We start from the raw sequence: 15,584 nt of genomic DNA on the forward strand, positions 1-15,584 counted from the left end.
TTGTATGACAATCGTGTGGATTTGTTAAACCTCAATACGTGGACTGGAGTTTACATAGGAATGTAAGGATCTGTTGAAACTTTAATATCCTCAATGGTTCAAGAGGTTGAACCAACCATGGTTATCACTGGTGAATCTCGGGACGAGATTCCTCTTCAAGTTGGGGATGATGTAGCACCTGAGCAAAATCCGCAACAACCTTGACTCCTCACTTCATCCTTTCGTGCTTACTTGTCAAATTTCGGGACGAAATTCCTTTCAAGTTGGGGATGATGTGACAACCCGATTTTCCGAGGTTAGTAACGTTTTACTTTGTAATCTTAACTCCTCTTTATCTCTTACTTACATGCTAAAACGTCCTATTCAATTGTAACCCCGTTAAACTTTAATAATTTAGCGAGGTAGCGTACTGACATTTGTTGGACGGTGCACACTTTAGACCGATTAGTCACACTCTACGGTTAGAAGGCCACCCGAACCCAACTTCGCACATCTAAATGTTAGTTGATGATCGGCCCAGTTATGTGCAGCCCAAAGCTACATGACCGGCCCAGAAAGGTGGGGTTTTAATTCCATAATTAGATGCACGTAACCCCCTTATGCCCTCACTTTCTCATCGAACAAACCCTACCTCCCTTTCTCAAGAAGTGTGTCGGCAATAGCAGACCCCCTCCCCTTCGATACTTGGTCTCATTGGTACACTCGGTTAGTTTTGCACTTTAATTCGTTGTCCTTATGAAATTAATATTAGTTGTTGTAGTGTGTCGAATTTTTGTTTATGAAAACTGCATGGTGGGAATTCTTGGTAACCTATGTATAATCGGCTGTAAGAATATGGGAATCGGTTTCAAATATGTCTACATATAATTGCTTGTAATCGATGAACACATGGATGTAGGGTGCATGATAATATAGGTTCTACACACTGAGATTGATGATGGTTATTGATGATTATGTTTATTGTGTGCAAAAGCTTGAAGTTGACTAACTTAAATTGGTCCAATAGAAGAAGAGTATATTAGTAGCAAAATGGACAAATCATCTAGGATGTCGGCCATAGTCTTGAGAAAATCCAAAGGGTTGTATTTGGTCCAATAATGTACTTGTTAAGTGGAGTAGCCATGTGCCATATTTGAATATTTGAACAAAGGTTGATAGCCAAACATGTGAACCGATCCTTTCTTTGACTTAACAATGCAATTGCTATTGGTGATGATGGGAGGTGTTGTGAATTAATTTCTCTTGCTATGCATGCCGATACACTGTTATGTGATTTAAATGATCGATGACGCTTGTATTGATGGTTGTGTTGTATGTTTTGACATGATATAGAAGACTTTGATGTGTTATAACTGCGAAGAACTTGAACGATTCCTATACACCTTACTGGGTTGATATTTCAACCAGTTGAATTGAAATAATGGATGGCAACTTGGGTTGGGCCAAATAATATAATTGAATGCATACAGTAGCATATATTGGTTATGGCCATTTGCATGTTACCCGAATTATTTGATTAATTCTACCTTCAATCGAATGGACAGTGGGCCGTAATTAATGGGTAGAGTTCGGTTGTGTTATTTATTGCCAAATGGGTATTGGGCCTTTAAAATGAATATGGATGCCTAGCATGAAAATCTGTGTAGGTAAATGTTACTAATTCGATGGATGAATGTCAATAGTTGACTGGTAAACTGTGTGCTAATATGTATTTATTTCATAAGTGTGCATTATGTAAGGTATGACATATACATGGTTCAGTACAAGTAGAGGACTGATTGTTATTGTTAAATCATATTAGGAGGTGCTTGATCAATTGGTAGTGAAGTAGCTAACTTTACCGAGCAAAGCAAAGGTGAGTTCACTACATTCGAGCATGTGTCCCAGTGGTTGGGGACAGTCAGTGGGTATCCCATAGGGGGATAAGTCTTTGGGTAAAAACGGGTATATTGGTTAATATTCTCACCTATCATCCTTTGTAAGTCCCTCATCGGGTATTAGTTAGTAGCGCTACTTAGGTTTGGCACCCTCACCCCGTGCCTGTAGAGGACGGAGGTGAACTAATGACCCAGTCTGGCCCAGTACTAGATAGGAGTACGTGGGAAGGGCAGTCGTGTATTTCAGGAGCCGTCATTGTTCGGAATTGAGATATTAACAATATTACTTGCATTGGTTCTTGAACTGCTTTACATACAACGGGTAACAAACGTTTTCTAAAACTGTGAACTCGCCAGCTTTGTCTGATACACGTGTTACATGCTCGCAGGTCGTTAGATATCTTGGATTTGGGGAAACTTGCTATCTGGGAGCGCTGGAGTGGTCATAGATCGAGGCTCTTGGATTAAATTGCATTTGATACATTGGTTTTAAGTATTATTATGAAACAATTGCTAAACAACTTATTACATGCTTCCGCTACACAACTTTTGAGAATTAATATCATGTTGACAACTTATTTTGGTAAATTAATGTCATGACTTATTTAAATATTTATCATTGGTTCAATGTGATTGGTGGCTCGAACTCTGATGCGTAACACACCTCGCGGGGTTTCCGCAGGTGGAATTTTGGGGGTGTTACACATCATCTCAAACTCTTCTTTATCCACTTGCTGATAATCTTCATTAGTTAGATTGATATTCCCAATCTGACCTGCAACTAATCCACAATAAGCACTAACCAAGGTATTCAACATCTCCATATGCTCCTTGGCTATTTCGACAGTGACTTTGGAAAAGTTGGAAGTGTCTAATCTGACTGTGTTCGGATTGGAAGTGGCTTGAAAGTTTGAAGAGTTTCCATAAAACCCTTGCTGTTGCGGTTGTTGCTGCTGAGCTCTGCTTGGGTCTAAGAAAGGCGGTGGTGTGAATTGCTGAGCTGTCTGTTGTTGTTGAGAAGAAGAATCGGGTCTTGAATACATCATCGTGTATGCTGAAGGATCAAACTGATTTGTTGTGGAAGGTCCGGTGTTTGAGATGAAAGCTGTTTGAAGCTTCGCATGTTGAGAGGCTGGTTTTTCTCCACTAATACACCTGCAATCCCATAGTACATCTCTGGATTCTGAGGAGTTATTGTCCTTTTTGCCTTTAGCTTTTCTTGTACATCTTTGTTCTCCAATTTTTGAATTAACTCATAAACGGTGATTGTGTCCAGAACACCATTTTCCTTGAGAATTTCAAGATAACCGCTCCATTTTGCTGGTAAGCTATCAGCAAATCTCTTCACCATTTCTTGTGGAGTGGCAGTGACTCTAAAAGCAAACATTTCACTCAACAGATGATGGAACCTTGTAGACAACTCTGCCAAACCCTCGTTCTCCATACACGTGAAACCTTCAAACTCTTTCTTCAGCAATTCTTGCTTGATCTTCCTAGACTGAGCATTTCCTTCACATCGTAATGTGAGCATATCCCACAAGCTTTTAGTAGTCGTGCAGTAAACAAACTGGTGGTATATGTCTCTGTGAAGAGCTTGCGTGAGAATCATGAATGCTTTCTTTTCCAACTCAAATTTCTTCTTATCATCATCAGACATAGTGCTGTAAGTTTCTGGATTAGATCCTGCAACTTCCAACTCATTTTCAAATGGAGTGAAGAAACACATCCATAGATCTTGACCTTGCCCCTGAACATAAGTTCTCAGCCTTTCTTTCCACCATCCCCAATCATTGATGTGATTTAGTTTTGGCGGTTTTGTGCTTGTACCAGTTTCACTGTCGTTCTGCATCATGGCTTGAATGCTGCTGCTTTGATTTGTGACCAATGCCCATTGATTTGCAGTTATCATTGCAGCTTGAGGTGGGGCAATAGCCTGCATCCATGCAGTTTTGTTGAACTCTGACGCAGATTTCGTGGCTGATGATTGCGTAGCTGATGATTGTGGAGTCAAAGTTGTTGTAGTCCACGCGGATTGATCCCACTGACCGTTTGTTCCCATTTTATAAGAATTAATATATTAAGTGAAAATTGATTTAAAATTTGAAAAACAAGTTTTTCTTTTTGAAAATTGAATGTTCACAAACTATGTTAATATGTGGAAATGAACAAACAGCCGAAGGATACTGGATCGAAAGACCTGAAAATCACAACTGTTAAATTTATACAGATAAAGATTGAAAGATAACACTTGTTCGAAGGATCAACAGTGTTCGAAGGATCACTGTTGAATTTTGAACAATGACTTCGAAAGATTCTCCAAGACGAAGGATCCTTATCTTTCGAAGAGTAACAGTAGCTCGAACAATATATCTTTCGAAAGGATTCCTTGGCTCGAAAGATAGATCACAGCCTTCGAAAGATGTTCGAAGGATGGGTATCTGTCGAACCTCCTTGATCGAAAGATGATCTTTCGACTTCGAAGGATATCTTTCGATGAGATCTGACACAACTGGCACAAAGTTGACAGGTTGGTGAAAAGGTGATGGGTTGGTAGACAACTTTCGGCAGAAGGTATGTTCAGACCTCAACTTTTCACCAACTCAGATTTGGCTTTTAAAATATTGCCCAAAAAGGAAGCTTCTTATCCAGAAACCGGTCACCGGAGTAAGCCGGAATTTTGGCCGGAAATTACCAAACCTTTTAGAACAAGATTTTAAGTTACCCAAACCGTCTTTTAACACACCCGGTTAGTTTAGAACACGTTTTTAAGTTTATAAAAGCAAGAAAAACACCAAAAACGGGTGCTAAACCAAGTGAGTTTTGTCCAAACACTCCAAAGTCTTGTACAAACCCGGTTTTTAACAATGAAAAGAGCCACGGCTCTGATACCACTTGTAGGTCCCTCGGAGGTTGAGGTTAAACCTTATCCTTGTTATGTTTAACACTCTAGCAAGTGCGGAATCCAAGCTAGAATGCAAACCGATAGTTTATATGAAAGCACAAGCAACAAAGAGAAAGAGTAGACACGCAAGATATCAAAGTTTTCCTTTGTATTTCAGTGGACACGATTACAGCCCTTGACCAAACTGAAAATGCTCTCTACAAGACTTGGTTCACTCACAAACACTGTCTAACTGCTTTCGGATGTCTAACTGTGAAATGAACCATACATGGGATATATATACCCACAACAGATTACATGCTCGAAGGATAAGATAGTCTGGTCGAAGGATCATCTATCGACCAGAAATCTACCGAAGGATCCATACATACCTCGAAGGATGATATATCCTTCGAGGTCCATCTGTATTCATCGAAGGTTGTCTTTCGAGGTCATCGAAGGATATAAACCATCCTTCGATGACATCCTTCGAAGCAATCAAACTTACAACTAAGTGTTGACTGTTTGGCCAAGTCAAACCAGGAGGATGGTTGACTTGGTCAAACTTACATTCAAACACATATACAAATAAACAAAAGACGTAAACACGACAGACAAAAGACATTGTTTTATAACATTACAAAATACAGACAAAGTACAGACACAAGTGCACCAACACTCTGCATCTTGTTCACCAACTTGGTTTGTTTGACTTGACAACTGGATCTGCTCCCCCTCAAGATCCGAATCACCATGGTCAAAAACTGGCCTATTTTCAGCTTCTTGATCATCATTCACCTCCGACTGATTACCAGGAGCAACTTCATCATCATGTTCACCAGCGTTACTAGGACCTGCTTCATCATCATTTGAAGTCTCCCGAGGTCTTCTAGAATACTCTGCTGGAAACCTGAGCGACGATTCATACTCTCGTAAAATATCCAGCTCATCAAAGAAATCTTCCTCTTCCTCTGATTCTTCTCTCATGTCAAACGATTCCCAAAGTTTGTCATAATGATAACGCCATGAATCACCAGGATTCTGTGGCGGCATAGTATAACCCTGACATTCAACATTCGCTGCTTCAATAATACGCTTTTCACTTGGAACAAAAACACGCCGTGTAGGACCTGAATATCCAACAAATATTCCTTCAAAGTTCTTTGAACCAAACTTGCCATTAGGCTCTATCACCGTACAGGGTGACCCAAACGGTTCTAGATACTTCAAATTCGGCTTGCGTTTATTGATTAGCTCAAAACACGTCTTGTTGAACTTCTTCACAGTAAGAACTCTGTTGAGAGTATAGCATGCAGCAGAAACAACTTCAGCCCAGAAATTAATTGGTAACTTGGAATCTGCAAGCATCGTTCTGGCTGTCTCGATTAGCGTCCGGTTCTTGCGTTCTGCAACTCCATTTTGCTGAGGAGTGTACGGAGCACTAAATTCATGCAAAATACCTCTTTCATCACAGTATTCCTCCATCTTACTGTTTTTGAACTCAGTACCATTATCACTACGAATTCCACAAATCGGTCTCTGGTACAGATTCTCAATTTTCTTAAACAATACCATCAAACTATCAAAGGTTTCGTCTTTTGTTTTCAAAAACATGACCCACGAAAATCTGGAATAGTCATCAGTCACGACCAAACAGTAGGAATCTCCTGTTATACTTTTGACGTTCACTGGACCAAATAAATCCATATGAAGTCTTTCCAAAGGTCTTGAAACTGAATTGACTTGTTTTGTAGGGTGTGACTTTTTCTTTTGTTTGCCTTTGACACAACTTATGCACTCCCCTTCCAGATGAAAACTTTTAATATTCACTCCAGTGACCAAGTCGTTATGCACTAAGTGATTCATTTTCCTTAGGTGAATATGCCCCATCTTTCGGTGCCATAACCTTGACTCTTTTTCCGTTGCTCTGGACACAAAACAATGAGCCTGACCCGTGGTTGTAGTAGCAACGCTCTTGTCCAACACGTACAGATCGTTGACTCTTGGTGCCCTCATGATGATCCACTCTTCAGGTATCACAAATCCCGGTTTCAAGATCAAACATTCTTTATCGGTGAAATGAGTAGTATACATCCTGTCACAGATCTGGGAGATACTCAATAGGTTGTTCTCCAACTCAGCGATGTAGTTAACTCTCTCAAACGTTATAACGCCATTTGACAGCGTTCCTTCACCTATGATCCCGCCTCCTTGATTACCCGCAAAACCCACATAACCACCGTTAATGCTATTCACATCATACAGCAATGCGGTCTTCCCTGTCATATGCCTTGACGCTCCACTATCCATTATCCACCTGGATACAAGTTTTGGAAGATCCTGCACATAACAAATCATCATTTAAACAACTTCAAGAAAGATGCCGATTCATGCTTCGCGATCTAGGAAGCTCCGGCATTTCAAACTGTTTAGTCAAACATGGTGTCCACCCAGGCCTCATCAGCCTTAGGTGTAACCGTGACTTTAGCAATTTGAATTTTAAAATTCTTAGACTTAAGAGGTGGAAATTGTGCATCATAATCAACCGTAATTGATTCTTCAGCCTTTTTCACCTCAGAAGTTGAAACTTTCTTCTCAACTTTAGGTTCAATTTTAGGTTTCCACACCTGTTGAGCTACTGCAACCCTCTTATAAAATTTATCATTTTGATTTACCAACTTCTTTACGGGTTCAGTTTTTACTGTCAAGTTGTCAATTTGAACATTTTTCTTCCCAACAACTTTCTTCTCAACATACATCGGTGTTTTACCCTTCACATCAACTTTCTTTTGTTGAACCTTCACAGCTTCAGTCTTAGGCTTCACATATGTACACTTTCGTGCAATATGACCAACCTGTTCACATCTAAAACAAGTACGAGTATCAGCTACCCTACTCGCGCCTTCAGACTGAGCCTGTGAAGCTCTCTTCTCAAAAAATTCTTTGTTTGATTTTGTAAAAATTTCCTTTTCTTCATCAGCAAGTGAACTTGAACTGTTCACAAACTTTTTCTTTTCGACAAACCTCTTGTTTGAAACATTTCTTTTCTGATATGGTTTACCCCCCCTGATAACCACCCGACCAGTTGTTTCTGTTGTTATTGTAAAAACGTGGTGGATAAACAGTTTTCTTGTTGTAAACCCTCTCTTTCTTTCGACTCAGATCGTTCACTGCTGACAACTCGACTTCGACCATTTTGAAAACATTTGTCAATTTGTTCAAATTAACATTCTCTAAGGGAAACTCAGAATCCGAAAACAACTTATCCGATCCCGACATCTTGTACATGACAAGATCATATTCATCATGTAAGTTGTTTTTGGACTTTTGCTTCGGAATGTATTTATCTAGAAAACACCCATCCTCCTCAGAAGTGTCACAATCCGGTTTAAGCACTTTGTCTACCACACTTTTCACCACATCATTTTGGACACCCTCTTCATTGGAAGACGTGAACGTGACATCAATGTTCTCAGGAAGTGTAACATCACTTTCTTCCTCGATTTCCACCAAACTAGACTGCTTTTTCGTATAGTTGTCTAAAATTGGCGGTGGAACTTTGTGAAACCCTACACCCGTTCCATCAGAAAACACATCCTCACCAGCTTTGTTTTTCCCTATAGGTTTGGGAACAATATGCTGCAAAACAAAGCTAGCTGAGCTATAGCTGTTTAATTTTAACTGAATTCTTTCATTTTCAATTTCAATTTCTTGAACTTTAAGTTTTAGTTTAGCAATTTCATCCAGTTGTTTGTTAATTGATTCTTCTTTTAATCTCAAAACAGCTCTTAGATGTTCATTTTCTTTAGATGTTTTTCCATTTCGATCATCACTATCTTTGACAACACTTTTTAATTTTTCAAATTTTTCAGAAATTTGTCGGTGCTCAAAAAATACTTTGTCATTTTCAGCTTTAATTTTCTTACATTCAGTCGTTAATTCATTTACTTGTTCAGTTGAAGCTTTTAATTTTGTGTCACGTTCAAGAATCTGATCCTCAAGCTTTCCAACTTTAGTTGTTAGATTCTTGATTTTCTCACCGTTTAGGTACGTGACAGTGCCACAAAAATTGCATTGTTTGGTGCAACTTTTGCAATCAGCTTTACCCTCAACTTTGTTACCTGACACATTCGTTGACTTGTTTTGACTGACCTGATTCTTTGACTCAGTAACAGAAACAGGAGCTACCTCAAGTGCTTTTGCAGCTAGCACTTTGTCAGCCATATTTCCCAGGTTCTCAGCTGTCAACTCCTGTGTAGTATCGATCAGACCGGTATCAACTTGCTTTACTTTCTCAAGTTCTTCTTTTTCTTTCATCTCTTTCTCTTTTCTCTCTTTCTCTTCTTTCTCCTTTCTCTCTTTCTCTTCTTCAATCATCTTTGATGTTGGTGTTCCCCATCACTTGTGCTGCCAATATTCATCATCTTCTTTGTACTCCTGGATGATGGCTTCGATATCTATCTTTTTGTCATCAACCGCGATGTTGCCATATCTATCAAGATAGCATTCTCTGTCTGGATCCCATCTGTTTGCTCTTCTAGCTTCCAGAAAGACACTAGAAAGTCTGATGATTTTGGCTTCAGCAACCATCTTCCGATACTTATACTTCTGTTCCTCCGTACGATCATCCTTCCATGGAATAGGTTCATCATGACTTGCCATGAATGCGTAACCCACCGCATCATCTTCTGGTAGAACTTCTTTACTCCAATCGTACCCCTCATCGTCATAAATCACAGCTAATGCCCTCGATTTGTCTCTATTCTCTTCCTGCTGCTTCAATCTGGGCGGCTCAGATTTATTTTGATGGTAGATTGCCTTTTTGTAATAATCGTCACGAAACGGATTCTCTGACTCATCAACGTACGCGTTTCTACATTCTCGCTTGAAGTGACCCTTCTGCTTACACTTGAAACACGTCACCTTTGATTTATCAAACCCCAACTTTGTAGACGGACCACCGATCGTTTTTCTCCCAGTAATCTCCATGAAACGTTGTGCACGTCGAACTGCGCTTGCCATTGCCCAACGGATGTCGATCAGCTCCATTTCTTCAGGGTCTATCTGATCGTAATCTTCTTTCGTCAGATTTGTGTTCCCTATCTTTCCGGCTACCAAACCTTCATAGGACTCCAACACAGATGCCAGAAAAACCATTTGTTGCTTGGCCGACTCTTCATCAAAATTCTGTGTGTTCTTCAGATCTATAGCGATGTTGCACGAAAACTTCGCATCAGAACGATTTGTAGAAGACGTAGATCCACTGTGATAACCACTGTGGTTTCCACTGCTTGAACTGCTTTGACTTTCTTTGTTAGCTGAAGAAACATTCTCAGCAGAAAATGCAGTTTTCGGAGAAGTAGCTTTCGGCATCAAGCTTTTTGGATAATAAAGATCCAAGTTTTGCTGATAGGATGAGTGATTGACTTTGTAAGTTTTCTTCAATTCAAGCTCATGACTTTCAAGTTTTTCAATCACCAAATCTAGAGTCAACTTTTCAGGAGAAATAGTGTTCTTCAACATTAATGCGTAATATCTCCAATCCACTTCATCTGGTAAGGAATCGAACAATTTGTCAACAAGTTCTTCCGGAGAGTACTTAATATCATGTCGTGCCAGGTCCAGCTTCAGATGACCAAACCTTTCAATCATTTTACTAACCGATTCATTTTTAAGACAGCCAAACATATCAAATTCTTTTCTAAGAAGTTTCGTTTTATTTTTTACAATCTCTTTACTTCCAATACACTTCGTTTCGAGCTTTTTCCACAAATCTTTAGCATTGGTGTAATCTATCAATGAGATAATATCCTCCCGAACTGATTGAAACAACAAAGCTACACACTTTTGTTCAGCTACAAAGAGATCAATTTCTTCAGAATTTCTTAAAGCTTCACCATTTTTCTTTCCCTCAGCATAACCGTTTTTCATACTCTTCCAACTGGGGAAAGCGAATGCCATTAGCCAATCTTCGAACTTTGTTGCCCACCTGCTGTAGTCTTCTATAGCCATCAACTTAGGAGGTTTGTTAAACGTTCCAAATGCACTTTCGGACTCCCAAGCTTCTTTCTTTTTCTCTTTTTGTTGATTCTCGTTCGTATTGTTCGATGTCGAATCATTGTTTCCTGAACTTCCCGTGAATGCGTACATATCGCTAAATGGATTCAAGAACATATCATCCATCGTGAACGTACCTGCAAAATCAGACAACACTTAGAAAAGTTTTGATTTTAAAAAATAACAGAACCGCAAAAGCGATCCTGTTTGTACAGCTTGACAGAAAAGCGGATCAATAAATGTCCAAATACGCGGTCCAGACAACAATGTCCTTTTGAGCGGACCACAAAGTGTAAGTTCGAGCGAACTACAATTTGTTTGAATTAGCGATCCGAGTATGATCGTTCGAGCGTTTCACAATGTGATCGTTCGAGCGGTCCAAATAGTATCCGTTCAAGCGGTTCAGACCAATTCTTTCGAGCGGTCCAGAAAATTTGATCGTTCGAGCGGTCCGGATATGATCGTTCGAGCGGTTCAAGTAGTGTCCGTTCGAGCGATCCTAACAGAAATATTGTCCGAAAAAGCGATCCACACAGGTATTTTGAGCGATCCTAAAGTTTAATTTCGAGCGATCCTAAATGTTCGAATACGCGACCCACTGTTTTTAGCCGGTTTTTACCATTTTTAGTCCGTATTTTCACCTGATTCTTTCTAGGGTTTGGTAATAGTGTGTTTTACACGTTATACTCAAATTTCAGACAATTTTGACCGTTGGAACCACTAGAAACCGAAAAAGTATGAGAGAAAGTGAGTAGAAAAGAGAGATTTCTGCAGATCTATGCTGTCGTAGTATGAACTCCTCGTCCTGAGCTCTGATACCACTTGTTGGACCGTTCTATGACCCGAAAAGTCAGTCAAGGTAGTTCATCTTCCCGTACGAGGGCGGAATCAACGTAAATGAAGTTACAACAGCTTATCCTTTCAATTCCTTATCTTTCTATTGCTTTCTGATGAAAATTTGGCAGAGTTTCAGCACCGTAGCACACACACACATCGTTTCAACTAATGAACCGCTCACCCCTATATATAGTGTCTCAGGGTCGCTCTTAAGACATGACACATGAGCGATCCTGATCACCTGACTAATAAGCGATCCAGGGTATTGACATAAAAGCGGTTCACATATACACATTGACATATAAGCGATCCTGACTATGTTTAGCCTAATATTTACACTTTGACCCCCTATTGACCAATATTGACATCAGACTTTTTGTAGACGCAGTCAACAGACATTCCGTGCATCAACAAAATTGCGTGTAAAGAATGAAATGTGGGATGTGTTATAGCATGTATGTAGGAAGATGTAAAAGGATTATGGGTGAGTAATCACCTAGTATAATTAATGTTTGAATGAAAGGTGCTAACCACTGATTTTGTAGATGTTAATGGTAGAATTCTGAATGTGATGAAACCAATCGAATTGGTGAAATATTATGCACGAGTGGAAGCCCATTACAAGGATGAACGAAAGCTAGCGTGGTACGGTTAGTACTCGTGAAGGAGCGGATCGCTCTGGTTTATGGACCGCTGAAGTATGAAATAAAATTGAGGTAAGTATAATGTTTTAACTCATACCGGATAGATATGGATTTGTAAATTGAAAGCGACTTACAAGATGAATGATGGAATAGGTATGGTAGGGTATGGAATGTTTGACTTTTAATAGTTGACGTAAGAAGAGAACTATGTCACTAAGAACTAGATCTTAAGAGTTTTGAGAGAAAATTTCGAGTATTGGTTAAACTCTTGTATGAAGAACCTGCATGATACGCTTTCTTAGGCAAATTAAGTAATGCATGAATTGATAGGAATAGTAATGTAGAACGAATGAGGTGAGTTGAAGTTAACGTAAGGGTACGTATAGTACAAAGAACTATAGGAAACGTAGAATGATGTTAACTTTGGAGTTAAGTGTGTATATGTGACTATGAAATAGTAGTTTTGTTGTGATAACAAAACAAGAACTAAATGTTATATGATATATGTATAGAATATAATCTAAGAGGTGGGATGAAGGCATTAGATCTGTTATAACGGATCATACGAATGTAGGTACGATAATAAGTGTGAACAAGTATGTATATTGACCCTCTACAAATGGCCAAGGAAATGAGAATGTTATGTAAAAGTAAAGTACGAAAAGTATGGACTTGTTAGAAAGAATTCAATTATATGAATAGTCATGAATCGAGAATGGATAGTTACTTAGTATTATGATGTACCTGTCGAAATTAAACATAGATGTGTATGTAAAAATTACGAATTTAGATCGTATGGTCGATGAAAATAATAGGAATGTTATTAATGGGATGTTGGAATTGTTTCAAGCAAACAAAATGATATATTGTGCGTGATATACGAGTATTAGAATGATGAATAAACCGCTAGCTATGAAGTGCGTTAGAAACTAGCGTCAGCTAGAGAAAGTGACACTTATAAGAACTCTGGGACGGGTCCTTGATGATAGAAGGTCGTCATTAGATGGGCTCATAGTCGTGTTGATGGGGCGGAAGGGAAAGGTAATTAGTGTTAATGGAAAAGAGAAAGGTTTCGGGGACGAAACCTCATTTAAGGGGGGTAGACTTGTAACACCCCAAAAACGGGTTTGGTAATTTAGAACCCGGTTAAGATAAAGGAATGGGTAAAGTACCATTAGTAGTAAAAGTGAACCCATAAAGAAAAAATAACTAGGAATAAATTAGCCTAGTGGTGTCATGTATATAAGTAACAAGATGGTGAGTTTTAGTCCCATATGTAATCAAAACGAAATTTGAAGGATAAATTAGCCGTGTGTTCTAGATCGAGCAGAAGCTCCATGAGCTTAAAACCCTAACTTCCATCCATTTCATCAAATTGAAAGGCAAGATGAAGCTTAAATTCATAACCGAGCATGGATTAATGATCACCTTCACAAGGGGATCATAAGGTATGTCTTAAAACCTAGCTTGGTGATTATGTATGAAGTGGGTTATGTTGTAAATCGCGAATTCGTATGAATTTTAGTATGAGTATGTGTTAGAATCATCATATAGAATATGGATTATGCATGGTTTGGGTTAGTTTGATGTTTGGAGGTGAAACCCACTTCTTGTGGTGAAGATGGCGACATGGGTGTGTCACCCATGTCCAATCCTTGTTCAAATCTTGTTGTGCTATATTGCATGTGATGCGTTCTTGTTAGGTAGATTGAATGTGATATGAATTTGTTGATGTTTTGTGTTAATTGATGAATGAAAGCATGAATTAGGAAGTAGAGCATGAAACACTTGTACATTATGCATAAATTGTGGCATGCACACCAAGTGTTTGATGAAATGCCTAGGTGAGATTAATAGATGAAATGGTATGCAAGTAATAGATGAAATCGTATAATATGGGGATATGATGTATTTGATGATAAATAAACATGAGAAATCTATTTTTAGATGGAATTCATGTAGGATTTGGTTGGCCATGTTATTTGGTAAAAGTATGCATTAGAATATTGTACTCTATGTTGAAGTGGTATGATGTTTACTACATGTTTAAATAATTGCTTAATCAAAATTGATGAGTAATAGTACTCTAAATGTGAAGCATATGAGATCATTAGAACAAGATGAAGTTAGAATGATGTTGGGTTGTTAAGCATAGGTCATGGTGTTAGTTGTAGAATTATGTTACTAGAATGAACGGAATTGAATATGTTTGGTGTGTGCATATAACTAGATTATCATGTGGTTGTATGCTTATTGCATCGTGAGTATGAAATGTATATAGTGTCATTAGTAAAGTCTACTATAATGACATAGATGTATGAGGTTAAGTCGAAAGTTCATATGATAAATCGCTGACTTTCTGAAAGTCATCTGTGCATAAGTAGCAATGTTAGACTTTTTGTCACAATTATAATTCTATAGAAAGTCATACGATGCGTGTTATATCCATATGTGTTATATGTGATGACGTGATGAATTGTATGAGTTTGAAAAGATTGACTTGTAGAAATATGCCTTATGCTTGTTGGAATTGACTAATGAAAGTCAAATGTGAAACATGAATTTGATATGATCGTTTATATACAATCATGTATGTTAACATGAATGTAAATTCGATGACATGAAAGTATAGGGATCATGTCAAGATGGATGGAAGCATGGAAGGCTAACAGGTCAAAAGGAGGCGAGGAAACGGATGCGAATACGGACACTTAAGGTAAGTGATTTCCGGAATCACTTCTTATTTATAAATGAAGTTTGGTATGTTGTATATAGGGAACCATGTAAGAATTCACGGGTAAGGATAAGTACCAAGTTTAGTTCATATGAACTTCGTCTATCCTTAATGTAAATTATGATGAATGTCCAGTGTGTTAATGAATGTTCATTATGTTGCTAAATGGTCATTATATTGCTGAATGTTCATCGTGTTAATAGAATGTTCGTTATGTTGCTGAATGTTCATCGTATTAATGGAATGTTCATTATGTTGCTGAATGTTCATCATGTTTGTTGGAAGTTAGTCGGTTATGTTTGTTTATAATTGCATTGATTTGTGTTGATATGAGTGTAGATGAGACTCAACTTACAAATAACTGAATGTGACTTTTATGTATGTATGTATGTAGATATGGATCTGTAGCGTGTGTAAGTAGTGTGAATTTGTATGTACGTACATATGAATGGGATACGTATGAATGTACTTAGATATATGAAAGTGTATACACGTGTTGTAATCTAATGATTGTAGATCACTGGTATACGTATATGTAAAGATGTGGGTTTTCA

The sequence above is a fragment of the Helianthus annuus genome, chromosome 10 (assembly GCF_002127325.2).
Source record: "Helianthus annuus cultivar XRQ/B chromosome 10, HanXRQr2.0-SUNRISE, whole genome shotgun sequence".
Classification (NCBI taxonomy): Eukaryota; Viridiplantae; Streptophyta; class Magnoliopsida; order Asterales; family Asteraceae; genus Helianthus; species Helianthus annuus.